The sequence below is a fragment of the Schistocerca serialis genome, chromosome 6 (assembly GCF_023864345.2).
Source record: "Schistocerca serialis cubense isolate TAMUIC-IGC-003099 chromosome 6, iqSchSeri2.2, whole genome shotgun sequence".
NCBI lineage: Eukaryota > Metazoa > Arthropoda > Insecta > Orthoptera > Acrididae > Schistocerca > Schistocerca serialis.
The window spans coordinates 164,348,760-164,367,831 of NC_064643.1; the positions used below are offsets into that span (position 1 = coordinate 164,348,760).

General features: G+C 41.6%; 1 protein-coding gene across 3 annotated transcripts in view; it reads left to right on the plus strand.

Moving 5' to 3' along the window:
- Positions 1–19,072, plus strand: part of LOC126484062 (metallophosphoesterase 1) — a 148,651-nt gene that overhangs the window by 75,836 nt on the left and 53,743 nt on the right. The gene's annotated exons all lie outside the window — the stretch shown is intronic.

Below are 19,072 nucleotides of genomic sequence, written 5' to 3' on the forward strand. Positions count from 1 at the left end.
GACTAGGAATGGACTCAAAATTGAATTTGTATAATTTTATTTTATTATTTCTTTCTTTTTACCAATGTTCTCTTCTTTCTGCATCATTGCAATTATTCAGCACCACATTTTTACCTCCTTTTGGAAACCAGTTATCTGTAATTAATTAATTTGTTCATTCATTTACTGTGTATCATCAGTCCAATTAAGGAGAATTTTCATGGATGTGAAATGTGTTAATATATACATTATCCCAATGCCATCAAATTGTAGAAACTTTGTGTGTTTACTGTAATAACACTTAACTATCTCCATATTGCTTAATGCTATTCATGTTCATGCCAGATAAATCCAATCCAGTAAATTACAAAGAAAGTTGTTACTTTGAAAAAAGTATGGTTGCACTGAATACATGCTATTTATCTCCCATTTGTAGCTTAAAATCTATTTTGATTACGCTGGAATTAGTTGAAGATGTAAGATAGCTGCATCTGTAAATATTGAGCTGTATTTACAGTACACTGCAACATTTAATGCAGCCTAACAATGAACACTTGTACTTGTCATGTATCTAACAAAACTTTTCAGTCCTTGAACCATTCAAATAATTTATAGGAAGAGTGGCTCATGAGGCGAACCAGTTGCAACTCAAATTCTGTTGATTTATATTGAAAGGGAGCTTGTTGAATATGATTACACTAGAGTATATAACTATGCTCTAAACCTCATACAGAGAGGTAAAGCATACAAGAAAATTGCTTTTGTGTCTTGTATTTTGGTTGTGATGATCACAGTTAATATGAAACTGATTTTTATTAGCAGCAACATAAACCATGAAAGAGTAGATGTATTGGAAAGTGAGTGTAAGAATTCCAAGATCCTTAAAACGGCTTCTGCAAGATATACTGTTACCTACTTCACACAATATACTTACTGGTCATTTCTGCCTAGTTTAGTTATTTACATGTTCCATGGTTCATAAGTGTAACATCTCATTTTGATGTGGAATAAGTAAATTTTGCTATTAAAGTACACTTTCTCAGAGAAAAATATTGTAACATGCAGACCATTTGGTGATATGCTGCCAATCAGTCTTCAGATTGAACACTAAAAGAAGGAAGGCTGACAGTCTATATGATTACCTTGAATTGCTTTACTTTTTATATCTGTTTTAATGGTGATTCATTTAACAGTTCTCTCTCTCTCTCTCTCTCTCTCTCTCTCTCTCTCTCTCTCTCTCTCTCTCACACACACACACACACACACATATATATATATATATATATATATATATATATATATATATATATATATATATATATATATATATATATATATATATATATAAAAAAAGAAAGATGATGAAATTTACCAAACAAAAGCGCTGGCAGGTCGATAGACACACAAACAAACACAAACATACACACAAAATTCAAGCTTTCACAACAAACGGTTGCTTCATCAGGGAAGAGGGAAGGAGAGGGAAAGACGAAAGGATGTGGGTTTTAAGGGAGAGGGCCTTTACAAATGTCTGCTTGTAGATGGATATGTGTGCGTGCGCGCGCGAGTGCATACCTGTCCTTTCTTCCCCCCAAGGCAAGTCCCTCCGCTCCCGGGACTGGAACGACTCCCCACCCTCTCCCTCAAAACCCACATCCCTTCGTCCCTCCCTCTTTCCTGATGAGGCAACAGTTTGTTGCGAAAGCTTGAATTTCATGTGCATGTCTGTGCTTGTCCGTGTGTCCATCGACCCGCCAGCACCTTCGTTCAGTAAGTCACATCATCTGTGATTTTTAGATATATTTTTCCCACGTGGAATGTTTCCCTATATATATATATATATATATATATATATATATATATATATATATGTGTGTGTGTGTATATATATGAATATAATAGAGGGAAACATTCCACGTGGGAAAAATATATCTAAAAAGAAAGATGATGAAATTTACCAAACAAAAGCGCTGGCAGAGATGTCTGCCCAAACTCTTTGCCTTTACAAATGTCTGCTTGTGTCTGTGTATGTGTGGATGGATATGTGTGTGTGTGCGAGTGTATACCTGTCCTTTTTTCCCTTTTTTCCCCCTAGGGTGGGTCTTTCCGCTCCCGGGATTGGAGTGACTCCTTGCCCTCTCCCTTAAGACCCATATCCTTTTGTCTTTCCTTCTCCTTCCCTCTTTCCTGACGAGGCAACCATTGGTTGCGAAAGCTAGAATTTTGTGTGTATGTTTGTGTTTGTTTGTGTGTCTATCGACCTGCCAGCGCTTGTGTTTGGTAAATTTCATCATCTTTCTTTTTAGATATATTTTTCCCACGTGGAATGTTTCCCTCTATTTTATATATATATATATATATATATATATATATATATATATATATATATATATAATAGAGGGAAACATTCCACGTGGGAAAAAATATATCTAAAAAAGAAAGATGATGAAACTTACCAAACAAAAGCGCTGGCAGGTCGATAGACACACAAACAAACACAAACATACACACAAAATTCTAGCTTTCGCAACCAATGGTTGCCTCGTCAGGAAAGAGGGAAGGAGAAGGAAAGACAAAAGGATATGGGTTTTAAGGGAGAGGGTAAGGAGTCATTCCAATCCCGGGAGCGGAAAGACTTACCTTAGGGGGGAAAAAGGACAGGTATACACTCGCACACACACACATATCCATCCACACATACACAGACACAAGCAGACATTTGTAAAGGCAAAGAGTTTGGGCATTTTTTGGGCAGAGATGTCAGTCTTTGCCTCTGTACATCCGCCCCGACTGACATCTCTGCCCAAAAAATGCCCAAACTCTTTGCCTTTACAAATGTCTGCTTGTGTCTGTGTATGTGTGGATGGATATGTGTGTGTGTGCGAGTGTATACCTGTCCTTTTTTCCCCCTAAGGTAAGTCTTTCCGCTCCCGGGATTGGAATGACTCCTTACCCTCTCCCTTAAAACCCATATCCTTTTGTCTTTCCTTCTCCTTCCCTCTTTCCTGACGAGGCAACCATTGGTTGCGAAAGCTAGAATTTTGAGTGTATGTTTGTGTTTGTTTGTGTGTCTATCGACCTGCCAGCGCTTTTGTTTGGTAAGTTTCATCATCTTTCTTTTTTTTATATATATATATATATATATATATATATATATATATATATATATATATATATATATATATATATATATATATATATAATATATGGTTTTAATGTCTGCTTGTGTCTGTATGTGTGGATGGATATGTGCGTGTGTGCGAGTGTATACCTGTCCTTTTTTCCCCCTAAGGTAAGTCTTTCCGCTCCCGGGATTGGAATGACTCCTTACCCTCTCCCTTAAAACCCACTTCCTTTCGTCTTCCCCTCTCCTTCCCTCTTTCCTGATGAGGCAACAGTTTGTTGCGAAAGCTTGAATTTTGTGTGTGTGTTTGTGTTTGTTTGTGTGTCTATCGACCTGCCAGCGCTTTTGTTCGGTAAGTCACCTCATCTTTGTTTTTTTATATATATATATATATATATATATATATATATATATATATATATATATATATATATATATATATATATAGGGAAACATTCCACGTGGGAAAAATATATATAAAAATCACAGATGATGTGACTTACTGAACGAAGGTGCTGGCGGGTCGATGGACACACGGACAAGCACAGACATGCACATGAAATTCAAGCTTTCGCAACAAACTGTTGCCTCATCAGGAAAGAGGGAAGGAGAGGGAGGGACGAAGGGATGTGGGTTTTGAGGGAGAGGGTGGGGAGTCGTTCCAGTCCCGGGAGCGGAGGGACTTGCCTTGGGGGGAAGAAAGGACAGGTATGCACTCGCGCGCGCACGCAACAATATCCATCTACAAGCAGACATTTGTAAAGGCCCTCTCCCTTAAAACCCACATCCTTTCGTCTTTCCCTCTCCTTCCCTCTTCCCTGATGAAGCAACCGTTTGTTGTGAAAGCTTGAATTTTGTGTGTATGTTTGTGTTTGTTTGTGTGTCTATCGACCTGCCAGCGCTTTTGTTTGGTAAATTTCATCATCTTTCTTTTTAGATATATTTTTCCCACGTGGAATGTTTCCCTCTATTTTATATATATATATATATATATATATATATATATATATATATTATTAACAATATTGTGAAAAACCTAGATTCTTGCTCACTGTAAAGATGGCACATTGAGTTGCTGCCAGTCACAACAAAATACTGTTACACATGTAGCTTTCAGCCTTCTACAGAAAATAAAACTCACACGGAATCGCACAAGTAAGCACACTACACACACACATGACCACTGTCTCTGGCCACTTTGACCGGAATGCAGTGTCTCATTGAACAAAAGCAAAAATGTGAAATAGGGTGTGAAAGGGGGAAGGATAACAGGGTAGGAGTGGGACAAGAGAAGAGTGGTACATCTAGCAAAGCATTCAGGGACTAGATGGCAGCAGGTCAAGGCTGTCAGGCGCAGGGAGGGAGGGGCAGGGAAAATTGAGAGTGGAAGAGGAGAGGAGCAGAGTAAGGGAAAAGACCAGTGGGTTCACTGGCAGAGAGTGGCATGCAATAAGGGTGAGAGGATGTGAAATGAACAAGGTGATAGGACAGAGCGGGTGGAAACTGCTGGTGGATGGTGTAAGGACAGTAGGTTAACATAGATTGAGGCCAAGATAATTGTGGGAGTGGAGAATGTGTTGTAAGGGTAACTTCAATCTGTCCAGTTCAGGAAAGCTGGTGGTGGAGGGTAGGATCCTGATGGCCCGGGTTGTGAAGCAGCCATTGAAATCAAGTATGTTGTGTTTATCTGCACATTGTGTGATAGGGTGTGGCCAACTTTATTCCTGGCCACAGTTTGATGGTGGGCATTCATCCTGGTGGACTGCTAGTTGGTAGTCATACCATTATTAAAACCTGTGAGGTGATTGCAGCAGAGCTGCTGTATGACATGGCTACTCTCAAAGGTTGCTCGACCTCTGATAGAGTATGGTCAGCCTGTGACAGGACTGAAATAGGAAGTTCTGGGTGGATGGATTGGGCATGTCTTACGCCTGGATCTTCCATTGGGATGTGATCCCTGTGGCAAGGGGTTGGGATATCCCTGTGGAAAACTGAGGTGCAACTGCTGCACAGGCCACCCATCCATCACTTCCTATTCCAGTCCTCTCACAGGATTATCCTACCCCATCAGAGGCCAAGCCACCTGTGAAAGCAGCCATGTCACACAAGAGTGCTGCAGCAGTCACTTCCCAGCTGTCCACTGGGCTAAACAGTCACTGCCAAATGTTGCCAAGAGCAAAGTTGACTGCCCTGTGGCACAGTATGCAGCTGAACATAACATGCTCGATTTCAATGGCTGCTTCACAACCTGGGCCATCTGGATCCTCCCCTCCACCACCAGGTTCAGTGAACTGTCCAGATGTGTGTTACCCTTCCAACACATTCTCCACTCCCAAAATTATCCCGGCCTCAACCCACAGTAACCTACTTTCCCCCACCCTCCACCCAACAGTTTCCACTTCCTCTGTCCTATCACCTTGTCCCATTTCACATCACATCACCCTCATAGTGCTCCCTTCTCTGCGAGTGCACCCATCAATCTTTTCTGCTTTCCTGCTCCTTTCCTCCTCTGCTCCACATTCCCCTTCCCCTTCCCCTTCCCTCTCCCCACACTCACCAGATGCTGCATTTAGCAGCCTTGTCCTGCCACTATAGAGTCCCTGGACACTCTGCCAGAGAGCACTCCTCTGCCCCATACCAAACCCTGCTATCTCTCCCCTTTCCCACCACACTCCAGAGTGTCACTTTATTTCAATGCGGCAGTGCATTCTGGCTGGGGCAGTCAGATATAGCAGTCAGGTGTGCATGAAGTTTGCTTGCGTGTCTGAATGTGTGTGCTTTTTCTTTTCTGAAGAAGGTTTTGATCGAAGGCCAAATGTGTAACAGTATTTCCATTGTGCCTGTCTGCAACTAAATGTGTCATCTTCATGGTGAGTCACTATTATCCTTTTCCAAATATTGCTGATATTCCAACATGGACTTTCCATCATTATATTATTACATTTTCAGATCTACTTCTGTGTAGTAGTAGGAGTTGTCCAGCAGATATGATGACAGTTTTCTCATTATCTGTTACACTGGTGAGTCAGAACATTATGACCACTGCACACCATGTGACTCAATGCTGCCTGCTGGCAATGTAGGTACATGACACAGTAGGGAAAGAATATAAGTGGGGCAAAGACAGACAAGGAATCATTCTGCAATTGAGGAAAGCCACTGACATCAGCAGCTTTGGCAGATTGTTATGGTCCAGTGCCTTGGAATTGGCACCTCAGAAATGATGAAGCTGGTTGGCTCATGGTGTGCTACTGTTGTGAGCATTTGTGGTAAACAATTGAATGATGGTGAAACCACAAGTAGGTGACAAGGTGATGGACTTCGACAGCCAATTGTAGAACAACGTTCTGAAAAACAGGATAGGCCGCAGTCTGTTACAGGGTAATTGCAGAGTATAATGCTGGTGCAGATATTTGGAGCACACGGCTGAACATATGTTGTTGAACAGACCACATTGCAGCAGACAACCCAAGCATGTTACCATTTTGACCCACTGATGTCAATGACAATTGAGGCATTTTCCGGATGAAGGGTCCATAGGTCTTTCTTCCCATTTTTGGGAAACTGCTTAAAATTAATCATCAGATTATATAGAATATTGTGCCAAGGTTTTGTTTATTGTCTCAATGCTAGAAGTCAGGGTAGTGTTTTCTTGGTGCGTTTGTACCAGTACTACTTATTTAGTTTAATGTAGTAAGTGCTTATGTGCAGGTCAGTTTACTTGGAGCATCAGCAGTTGGTTTAGTACTAAACTGCCTAACATAAAGAGGTTCATATATATCATTCCGACTTTGGAAACAGAAATATGGTAATGGGGTATTGAAAAACCTCAGACTTTAAATTATAACATTTAATCTGTAAAAGCCAGAAAAAGAAAAGGACATGTGGGATTTATGTAAGTACATTGATAATTAAAGCAGTTCGGGATTACACAATATGCTTGAAGATAGTCACCAGTAACCAGACATTATCTAGAAATTAGACATCCATGCATGGCAGGAAGAAGAAGAGAAAAAGAAAGAAAGGTCTTTCAGTAACTATAACTATGCCAGAGAAACTATCCATCATAATGTGTGGAACACCACTTCTCTAAGTGGTATTTTATTTGCATATGTGTATTTTGTTATCAATTTATTTTCTGTTATTTTATTTTTATTGATTCCTGATAGTTCCCTGTTCATAGGTGTTATTACAAATGATATTACTGTAACAACAAAAATAACAAATTGTTGACAATATAATTGGCTAAATAAAAAATCTACTCACCAAGCAGCAGCAGGAGAACACATGTGTAAAAAAAGGTTTTCAGCGTAGGAATCACACAGCCAACTGGTTGCAAATAACTGTTTGGTACGTTGACCTAGGTTTCGACACCTCTAAGGACATTATCATCAGAAAGAAATTTTAAGAAACCATAAAGTTACATAGCGAGAAAGCAATGGAAAAAGTTTAAAGCAGATATGCTGCTTTACTGTATGATTAAATGATGATGGCGTCCTCTTGGGTAAAATATTCCGGAGGTAAAATAGTCCCCCATTCGGATCTCCGGGCGGGGACTACTCAAGAGGATGTTGTTATCAGGAGAAAGAAAACTGGCGTTCTACGGATCGGAGCGTGGAATGTCAGATCCCTTAATCGGGCAGATAGATTAGAAAATTTAAAAAGGGAAATGGATAGGTTGAAGTTAGATATAGTGGGAATTAGTGAAGTTCGGTGGCAGGAGGAACAAGACTTTTGGTCAGGTGAATATAGGGTTATAAACACAAAATCAAATAGGGGTAATGCAGGAGTAGGTTTAATAATGAATAAAAAAAATAGGAGTGCGGGTAAGCTACTACAAACATCATAGTGGACACATTATTGTGCCCAAGATAGACAGGAAGCCCACGCCTACTACAGTAGTGCAAGTTTATATGCCAACTAGCTCTGCAGATGACGAAGAGATTGATGAAATGTATGATGACATAAAAGAAATTATTCAGGTAGTGATGGGAGACAAAAATTTAATAGCCATGGGTGACTGGAATTCAAGAGTAGGAAAAGGGAGAGAAGGAAACATAGAAGGTGAATATGGATTGGGGCTAAGAAATGAAAGAGGAAGTCGCCTGGTAGAATTTTGCACAGAGTATGACTTAATCATAGCTAACACTTAGATTAAGAATCACGAAAGAAGGTTGTATACATGGAAGAAGCCTGGAGATACTAAAAGGTATCAGATAGGTTATATAATGGTAAGACAGAGATTTAGGAACCAGGTTTTAAATTATAAGACATTTCCAGGGGCAGATGTGGACTCTGACCACAATCTATTGGTTATGAACTGTAGATTAAAACTGAAGAAACTGCAAAACGGTGGGAATTTAAGGAGATGGGACCTGGATAAACTGAAAGAACCAGAGGTTGTCCAGAGTTTCAGGGAGAGCATAGGGGAACAGTTGACAGGAATGGGGGAAATAAATACAGTAGAAGAAGAATGGGTAGCTTTGAGGGATGAAATAGTGAAGGCAGCAGAGGATCAAATAGGTAAAAAGATGAAGGCTAGTAGAAACCCTTGGGTAACAGAAGAAATATTGAATTTAATTGATGAAAGGAGAAAATATAAAAACGCAGTAAATGAAGCAGGCAAAAAGGAATACAAATGTCTCAAAAATGAGATTGACAGGAAGTGCAAAATGGCTAAGCGGGTTGGCTAGAGGACAAATGTAAGAATGTAGAGGCTTATCTCACAAGGGGAAGATAGATACTGCCTACAGGAAAATTAGAGAGACCTTTGGAGAAAAGAGAACCACTTGTATGAATATCAAGAGCTCAGATGGAAACCCAGTTCTAAGCAAAGAAGGGAAAGCAGAAAGGTGGAAGCAGTATATAGAGGGTCTATACAAGGGCGATGTACTTGAGGACAATATTATGGAAATGGAAGGGATGTAGATGAAGGTGAAATGGAAGATACGATACCGTGTGAAGAGTTTGACAGAGCACTGAAAGACCTGAGTCGAAACAAGGCCCCGGGAGTAGACAACATTCCATTAGAACTACTGATGGCCTTGGGAGAGCCAGTCCTGACAAAACTCTACCATCTGGTGAGCAAGATGTATGAAACAGGCGAAATACCCTCAGACTTCAAGAAGAATATAATAATTCCAATCCCAAAGAAAGCAGGTGTTGACAGATGTGAAAATTACCGAACTATCAGTTTAATAAGTCACAGCTGCAAAATACTAACGCGAATTCTTTACAGACGAATGGAAAAACTGATAGAAGCCGCCCTCGGGGAAGATCAGTTTGGATTCCGTAGAAATGTTGGAACACGGGAGGCAATACTGACCCTACGACTTATCTTAGAAGAAAGATTAAGGAAAGGCAAACCTACGTTTCTAGCATTTGTAGACTTAGAGAAAGCTTTTGACAATGTTGATTGGAATACTCTCTTTCAAATTCTGAAGGTGGCAGGGGTAAAATAAAGGGAGCGAAAGGCTATTTACAGCTTCTACAGAAAGCAAATGGCAGTTATAAGAGTCGAGGGACGTGAAAGGGAAGCAGTGGCTGGGAAGGGAGTGAGACAGGGTTGTAGAATTTCCCCGATGTTATTCAATCTGTATATTGATCAAGCAATAAAGGAAACAAAAGAAAAGTTCGGAGTAGGTTTTAAAATCCATGGAGAAGAAATAAAAACTTTGAGGTTCGCCGATGACATTGTAATTCTGTCAGAGACAGCAAAGGACTTGGAAGAGCAGTTGAATGGAATGGACAGTGTCTTGAAAGGAGGGTATAAGATGAACATCAACAAAAGCGAAACGAGGATAATGGAATGTAGTCGAATTAAGTCGGGTGATGCAGAGGGAATTAGATTAGGAAATCAGGCACTTGAAGTAGCAAAGGAGTTTTGCTATTTGGGGAGCAAAATAGCTGATGATGGTCGAAGTAGAGAGGATATAAAATGTAGACTGGCAATGGCAAGGAAAGCGTTTCTGAAGAAGAAAAATTTGTTAACATGGAGTATAGATTTAAATGTCAGGTAGTCGTTTCTGAAAGTATTTGTATTGAGTGTACCCATGTATGGAAGTGAAACATGGACGATAAATAGTTTGGACAAGAAGAGAATAGAAGCTTTCGAAATGTGGTGCTACAGAAGAATGCTGAAGATTAGATGGGTAGATCACATAACTAATGAGGAGGTATTGAATAGAATTGGGGAGAAGAGGAGCTTGTGGCACAACTTGATTAGAAGAATGGATCGGTTGGTAGGACATGTTCTGAGGCATCAATGGATCACCAATTTAGTGCTGGAGGGCAGCTTGGAGGGTAAAAATCCTAGAGGGAGACCAAGAGATGAATACACTAAGCAGATTGAGAAGGATGTAGGTTGCAGTAGGTACTGGGAGATGAAGAAGCTTTTACAGGATGGAGTAGCATGGAGAGCTGCATCAAACCAGTCTCATGACTGAAGATCGCAACAACAACAACATGCTCAAGTCAAAAATTAAAATTAAACACGTTCAATCCTTTGGCACATATGCTGTACTAGGAACAACATCGGACTGATGTTTTATTGTGGTGAAGTTACCCTTAGAGGTGTCGCAACCTTGATCAATTGATCAAACAGTTGTCTGCAACTAGTGTGATTCCTATGCTGAAACCTATATATGGTTGCTGAGAGACAGGCATGTTTAAAACTGTAAAAAAAAAAGGTTTTACTTCTGCAAGCTTTTGGAGCCAGTGGCCACTCCTTGTGTCAGAAGAGTTGAAGGAGAAGGAAGAAGGGTGAAAGCAAAGGAACCTCTCCAGTTCCTTTCCCTTCACCCCTCTTCCGTCTCCTTCAACCCTTCTGCTCGAAGAAGGAGCCACTGGCTCTGAAAGCAAGCATAAGTAAAATCTTTTTTTGTATGTGTGTTCTCCTGCTGCCACTTGGTGAGCAGTTACATTAAATATTACTGTGATTTTTTAATGTGTTATGAGGGTTAAAATAGCATTTGATGATCTTCGGACACTGATTTATGGGGAAAGGGTCTATAAATGTTTGCCAGAAATATTATTTTTCACATTAGGAACATAGGGTAAAATATCTAGTATTACGGAAAGATTTACTTAATAGTGGTATCAACCTATTAAAATATACTTGTATATTAGAATCAGGTTTTTATTCCAACATATTAAATGTAAGTATGTAAACTGTCCTATCTTAAATACCATTTTGCCATATGAGACATACATTCCGAAAATGTCTCAACTTCTGTGGGCACAGTGTCATTGAGATTGGACAATGGACCAATGGAAACGTGTCACCTGGTCAGATGAATCGTGTTTCTAATTACATTGAGTTAATGGCCATTTCCGGATACATTGTCATGTAGGCTAATGACTGCATGAAACATCACTGTGTCATGTGAATTTCAGACCTCCATGCTTAATGTCTTCCCCAACAGTGATGCGGGATCTTCTAGCAGGATAACTGTTTGTGTCCTAAGGCCAGGCTTGTGCTACAGTTGAGGTACATAATAATTACCTCTTATTGATGTCTTCGTCACCAGATTCACCTGTTCTGAGCCAGATGAATGCGTCTATGATGCTATAGAGTGCTTCATGCCCACAAACCACCAGTCCATAATATGGGAACTGCATGACCTGTGTGTTGATGTATATTGCCACATACCTCTGAAAACGTACCAAGGGCTTGTCGAATTGACTCCATCCAGAATTGTTGCTGTATTGCATTCCAGAGGTGGACCAGCATCCTGTAAAGCAAGAGGTTATAATGTTTTGCCTTGTCAGTGTGAGTTCTTTACTTCACTGGATAGTTGGTCAAAGATTTTTATGGCTAAATACCTCTCTCATTTATGTGTCATACTAAAGCTGAGTGAAGAATTGCATAAGTAATTTGTTTTTCTTGTGTAGTATTTATTAGTATTGTTATTGTTTTTAAACTATGTTCAGTTCTTGACAACAAATTTTGTAAGGGGGTAACCACACACTAAGGCTGTTGTCCATATGCCTAACTATTTAGAGATAATATAATGTAAATATGTCTGCTTGTGTCTGTATATGTGTGGATGGATATGCGTGCGTGTGCGAGTGTATACCCGTCCTTTTTTCCCCCTAAGGTAAGTCTTTCCGCTCCCGGTATTGGAATGACTCCTTACCCTCTCCCTTAAAACCCACATCCTTTCGTCTTTCCCTCTCCTTCCATCTTTCCTGATGAGGCAACAGTTTGTTGCGAAAGCTTGAATTTTGTGTGTATGTTTGTGTTTGTTTGTGTGTCTTTCGACCTGCCAGCGCTTTCGTTTGGTAAGTCACAGCATCTTTGTTTTTTGATAAATATAATGTAAATAGACAGATAAAAAATCTACTCACCAAGTGGCAGCAAGGGAACACACATACACAAGAGTTTAACTTCTCCAAGCATTTGGAAAAATCTACTCACCAAGTGGCAGCAAGGGAACACACATACACAAGAGTTTAACTTCTCCAAGCATTTGGAGCCAGTGGCTCCTTCTTCTGGTAGAAAGGTTGAAGGTGAAGGAAGAGGGGTGAAGGAAAAGGACTGGAAAGGTTTAAGGAAAGGGGTACAGTTCAGAAAAGTCATCAAGAACCCTGGGTCAGCAGAGACTTTTCTGAACTGTACCCCTTTCCGTAAACCTCTCCAGTCCTTTTCCTTCACCCCTCTTCCTTCTTCTTCAACTCTTCTATCAGAAGAAGGAGCCACTGGTTCTGAAAGCTTTTAGAACTTAAACCATTTTGTGTGTTCGTTCCCCTGACACCGGTTGGTGAGTAAATTTTTAATCTATCCATTTACATGTGTGTGTGTGTGTGTGTGTGTGTGTGTGTGTGTGTGTGTGTGTGTGTGTGTGTGTGTTTGCGAGTGTATACCCGTCCTTTTTTCCCCCTAAGGTAAGTCTTTCCGCTCCCGGGATTGGAATGACTCCTTACCCTCTCCCTTAAAACCCACATCCTTTAGTCTTTCCCTCTCCTTCCCTCTTTCATGATGAGGCAACAGTTTGTTGCGAAAGCATGAATTTTGTGTGTATGTTTGTGTTTGTTTGTGTGTGTATCGATCTGCCAGCGCTTTCGTTTGGTAAGTCACCTCATCTTTGTTTTTATATATCATCTTTGTTTTTAGATACATTTACATAATATTGTCAATAATTTATTATTTTCATTGTTATAATTGTTTACAGAGCTGTCTAAAAGAGGTTCTACAGTGGTACCACATTTTAGTGTGATTAAATACTTTTATGCAACAACCACATCCGTAATGATGTATTAATCAAGAATATGATGTGATAAGACATCACTTTATGAAAATATGTAAAGTCAGACAACTTTTTGACATATTCATTATTATCTGTAACACAAGAACTTAGACATTTAAGATCTATAATATGTGGCCTCCAGTTCATGTTCTATTCAATGTAAATACCCAAGAAAATAGAATAGTCTGTTTCATGTATTTCTGTTGATCAGGCACTTTATTTTACTTGTACTGACCCAGAAGACAATTTCATAAGATGACAAGAAGTGAAAATATTCTGAATAAGCCAACACTCTTGTCTTTAGGTTTACACAATATTATAGATGCTTCTAAGGCTAAATATGATGAACTGAGCTTCTTGATTAGTTTTCTATCAGTTAGGTGTATTTTAACTTGTTATCCAACTGGACCCCAAGGAATTTGACACTGAATGTTTCATTTAGTGTGTAATAACTTCAAGTTGAACAAATATATTTCAAGGAAGATGCAATACACTAAAGTCACAGATCAAGTGAACAGAGTAAGACGTGTGTACACTTTAACAGTAAAGTCATAACTGAGTCCAAGTCTACCGGCTGCTGGCTGGCTGGCTGCTTAGGTGGCGCTGCTGCTGCATGGCTTGCAGACAGCACCGCATGTAGAGGACGCGCGTAACTGCACGGCGGCACTTTGAAAGATCAGCGAGTCACAACACTTTTCACCCTTTGAATATTTTGCACAGGTCTTGATGGAGGTGGCCTGGAGATTGCTAACGTCCATAGGTGTTGTTTGACTGGTCGTAAAGTCTCGAGGAGGAGGCTTCCCGTACGGATGGAAGTGTCCCCATTGATAATGGGTCGAGATGACAGGAGGTGTGGGGGTCGAATCTGCTGAGGCCCTGTGCACCAATCTGCACATTGCGGCAAGTCCGGTTGTTATAACAGGAGACATGGGCGATGTGTCCGCATCCGTAGGAGAAAGAGGCGAGTAGAGTTGCTCCGGCAGATGATGGTCATCTGGTTCCTGCATGGGCACGTCTCCAACTGGCGTCAGTTCTTGTGCTGGCACCGATATGATGGTGAGAGGACTGCGTTGTGAGTAATGAGAGATTCCAATATCCCGAGCATCAGGTAGAGCCGAAGGTGGTGTAGCGTCATCCGGAACAGCCGTTGCCAGCACACGAGGCCGAAGCTGGTCCAAATGATGCATTGCAACACCGATGTCCATCTGGATTTCATACAGGTGTTGGCCACGGTGTCATAAGATGTGGCCAGGACTCCATTTTGGGCACCTGCCATATCCCCGTACCCATACAAGGTCGCTGGCGGTGAATCGGCCAAGCGAAAACACCCACGGCTATGAGGTGGAAGGCTGCAGAAGATGAAGTAGTGTGCAGGGCTGTCGGCCATGTAAGAGCTCAGCCGGGCTGTGGTTGCCAATGGGGGTGAAACGGTAAGAAGCCAGAAATTGGAGAACCGCATCATCAGCAGAAGAATTCAGGAGTTTCCTCATCTGAGCCTTAAATGTGCGGACCAGTCGTTCAGCCTCACTGTTTGACTGTGGATGGAACGGAGGGGCCGTGACATGCATGACGCCGTGACGGGCATAAAAATCCGCAAAATCAGAAGAGGCAAATTGCGGACCATTATCAGTAACGAGAGTAGAGGGAAGGCCTTCCAAAGAGAAAATGCGAGCTAGAGCATTTGTGGTTGCCGCGGTGGTAGGTGACGTGCAACAGACAATGAAAGGAAAGTTAGAGTAGGTGTCAATAACGAGAACCCAATAAGTACCTAAAAAAGGTCCCGCGAAGTCAGCATGAATACACTCCCAGGGCTTCTCAGGTGAAGGCCACGGTGACAAAGATGACTTCGGGGCGGCGGCCTGTGATGCACAAGGGCCACAGGTAGCGACCATGTGTGCGATTTCAGAGTTGATGTTGGGCCTGTACACATGACAGCGCACCCGAGATTTTGTGCAAGAGACACCCCAGTGCCCTTCGTGAAGGAGGCACAAGACCGAAGCACGCAAAGACGCAGGTACCACAAAACGCGGAGAAGCTCTTTCTGTGGAAAGGAGGGTAACACCATCCCTAGCCGTGAGGCAGTAACGCAAAGCATAGTAGTTCCATAATGGATCAGAAGTCTTAGCGGACAGACAATCTGGCCAACTCTTCTGAATACAGCGTAAAACCTGGGAGAGAGTAGGGTCAGAACCCGTAGCTGCCACCAGCCGGTCCCCGGTGATGGGGAACCCATCCACAACCCGCTGCTGGGCAACATCCAGGTGGAAACACAAAAGTTCGTCCCTATTGAATGCCAGATCAGGACCCATGGGAAGGCAAGACAGTGCATCAGCATTCGTATGTTGAGCCGTCGGCTGGAAATTAATCTCATAATTGAAACAAGACAAGTAAAGAGCCCAACGCTGGAGGCGGTGTGCAGTCTTGTCGGGAAGTGACGTGGATGGATGAAACAAGGAAACAAGTGGTTTGTGATCCGTAACAAGATGAAATTTGGATCCATAGAGAAAAACACCAAACTTATGAAGAGCATAAATAATGGCCAAAGCTTCTTTTTCAATTTGAGAATACTTTTGTTGGGCATTTGTGAGTATTTTGGAGGCATAAGCAATGGGTTGTTCAGAACCATCAGAAAAACAGTGCGCAAGGACTGCATCAAGCCCGTATTGAGAGTCGTCCATGGCAAGAACAAGATGTTGGCCAGGTCGATAAGTAGCCAGGCACGGGGCCTGTTTCAGCATAGTCTTCAATTTCTGGAAAGCCACATTGCATGATGCGGACCAGTGAAAAGGCACGTTTTTATGCAACAGGCAATGCAATGGTTGTGCCACCAAAGCAGCAGACGGTAAAAACTTATGATAGTATGCTATTTTCCCCAAGAAGGCCTGCAGTTCCTTAACAGATGTAGGGCGAGGAAGGGCATTGATCGCAGCAACAGTTTGCTGAAGCAGACCAATACCATCCTGAGAGAGTTGAAACCCCAAGTACGTGATAGATCCCTGAAAAAATTTTGATTTCTGAGGATTACACTCTTGACCGCCAGTCTGTAAGACATGAAAAAGTGTGCGGAGATTTGGAAGATGTTCATCAGTGGTGGAGCCAGTGAAAATGTCGTCTTGGTAGTTTATACACCCAGGGACAGTGAGCAATAATTGTTCCAAGAATTGCTGAAAGAGAGCAGGGGCACTGGCAACCCCGAATGGCAATCGTTGGTATTGATAGAGGCTGAAAGGCGTGTTAAGGACCAGAAACTGCCGGGAAGCAGTGTCGAGAGGAAGTTGATGATAAGCTTCTGACAGGTCAAGTTTAGAAAAATACTGGCCTCCAGCAAGTTTAGTGAACAATTCTTGAGGTCGAGGCACAGGGTAAGTGTCGATAAGGCATTGAGCATTTACAGCGGCTTCGAAATCGCCACAGAGATGAATATCACCATTTGGCTTAGCAACGACAATGACAGGAGAGGACCACTCACTGGAAGTGAGAGGAAGCAGTGAGACGATCCAGCTCCCATTTGACCTGATCACGAAGGGCCACAGGAATGGGCCGTGCCCAAAAAAACTTAGGCCGAGCAGCGGGTTTGAACATGATATGAGCTTCAAAGTTGTTTGCATGCCTAACCCAGGAGAAAAAAGGGACGAAAACGTTGTCGACAAGGAATCCAATTGAGCATAAGGAATAGCATCAGAGACGATATTGACAGAGTCATCTATGGAGAACCCAAAAGCGCGAAAGGCATCAAAACCAAAAAGATTCTCCGCGTTACTATAGTCGAGCACAAATATGGGAACAGTGCGATCGACAGATTTGTAAGATATCTCAGCATCAAATTGTCCCAAGAGAGAAATCTTCTGTTTATTGTAAGTCTGTAATTGCCTAGTGACAGGTGACAGGATTGGAGAACCCAACTGAAGATATGTCTGAGAATTGATGATAGTAGCAGCAGAACCAGTATCCACCTGCATGCGAACATCTCGACCCAGTATTTGGACAGTGAGAAATAACTTCCCTGAAAGGGAAGAAGTACAATTGATAGACAACACAGAATCAGAATCAGCATCTTGTTCATGAACATCACGTATGTGGTCAGATTTGCAAACGGATGACACATGACCCGTTGTTTTTTTGCATTTGTGACACATGGCCCAACATTTTGGACAATCTTCTCATGAATGTTTCATAAAACACCACGGACATGAAGGAAGTTGTCGTGTGTGTTGCTGCAGTTTCTTAGAGGTTTGTTTACGGTTAGGCCGAGGCTGCACTTGGGAGCATACTGTGGCCACGTCGGCCGGCGGGGACACACCACACGCTTCGTCAACATCGCACAGAGGTTGTATTTCCCTGACGCCGCCCCATGGCTCTATTTGTGCTCCAGCGGCGCGAGAAATTTCAAAAGACTAAGCGATGGATAGGACTTCATTTAGAGTCGGATTTACCAACTGAAGGGCACGTTGCCTAACTTCTTTGTCGGGTGCCAATCGGATAATAACATCCCGTACCATGGAATCGGCGTGGGATTCTTTGTGAACTTCAGTAACAAATTGACACTTTGTACTGAGGCCGTGAAGTTCAGTAGCCCAAGTGTGATATGATTGATTCAGTTCTTTTGACAACGATAAAAGGCAATACGAGAGGCTTCCACATGTTTTTGATTTTGAAAATAGACGGACAGAAGTGAACACATTTCAGCAAAGGACAAAGACGCAGGATCTTTCAAAGGAGCCAATTGCAACAACAACCAATACATTTGAGGTGAAATCCATGAAAGGAACAGAGACTTACATGTTTGTTCATCCGTGACATGAAATGCCAAGAAGTGCTGTCGAAGACATTTTTCATAATCAGACCAGTCTTCCGCCGTCTCGGCGTAAGGAGGAAAAGTAGGTAGAGACAACGACGAGAGAAGCCCCGCATTTGATGACATGACGAAATCACGAATTGCATTTGTGAGAAGCGTTTGCTGTTCTATGAGACCTTGCAATAGTTGCTCTAAAGTATGCCATGGAAACATGTGGGTCAACGATGGAAAAGAAAAATCCCATCCTGGTCGCCAATTGTAATAACTTCAAGTTGAACAAATATATTTCAAGGAAGACGCAATACATGAAAGTCACAGATCAAGTAAACAGAGTAAGACAAGTGTACACTTTAACAGTAAAGTCATAACTGAGTCCAAGTCTACCGGCTGCTGACTGGCTGGCCGCTTAGGTGGCGCTGCTGCTGCATGACTGGCAGACAGCGCCGCATGTAGAGGACACGCGTAACTGTGCGGCGGCACTTTGAAAGATCGGCAGGTCACAACATAGTGTATGACAGTTAATGTGTATTCCTGGTGCTAGCAGTTCAGTTCCATTTGTTTAAAATGCCATAATATAAATCTTTGCAGTATTAAGACTCATATATTTTTATTGAAATTGTCTCAACCACAAAAATTAGTGGAGGTGATGATGATGATGATGATGATGATAACAATAACAATAATGTTATTACCATTTGGCCATTATAGCAACAGACAATGTCACATACACAGTACAATACAATCGATAATTCAAAATAACAGTAGGCAAGTTATTAATATTACATTACAGTTGATGAATTCTTTTATATAATAGAATAATAATTGTATGGCATGCTAATCATAATGCAATATAACAATGGAGGGAGTTATTAAGGTAAAACAGGAGTAGCTATAAGTACAAAACCATCCTTAAAATATAAAATAGAC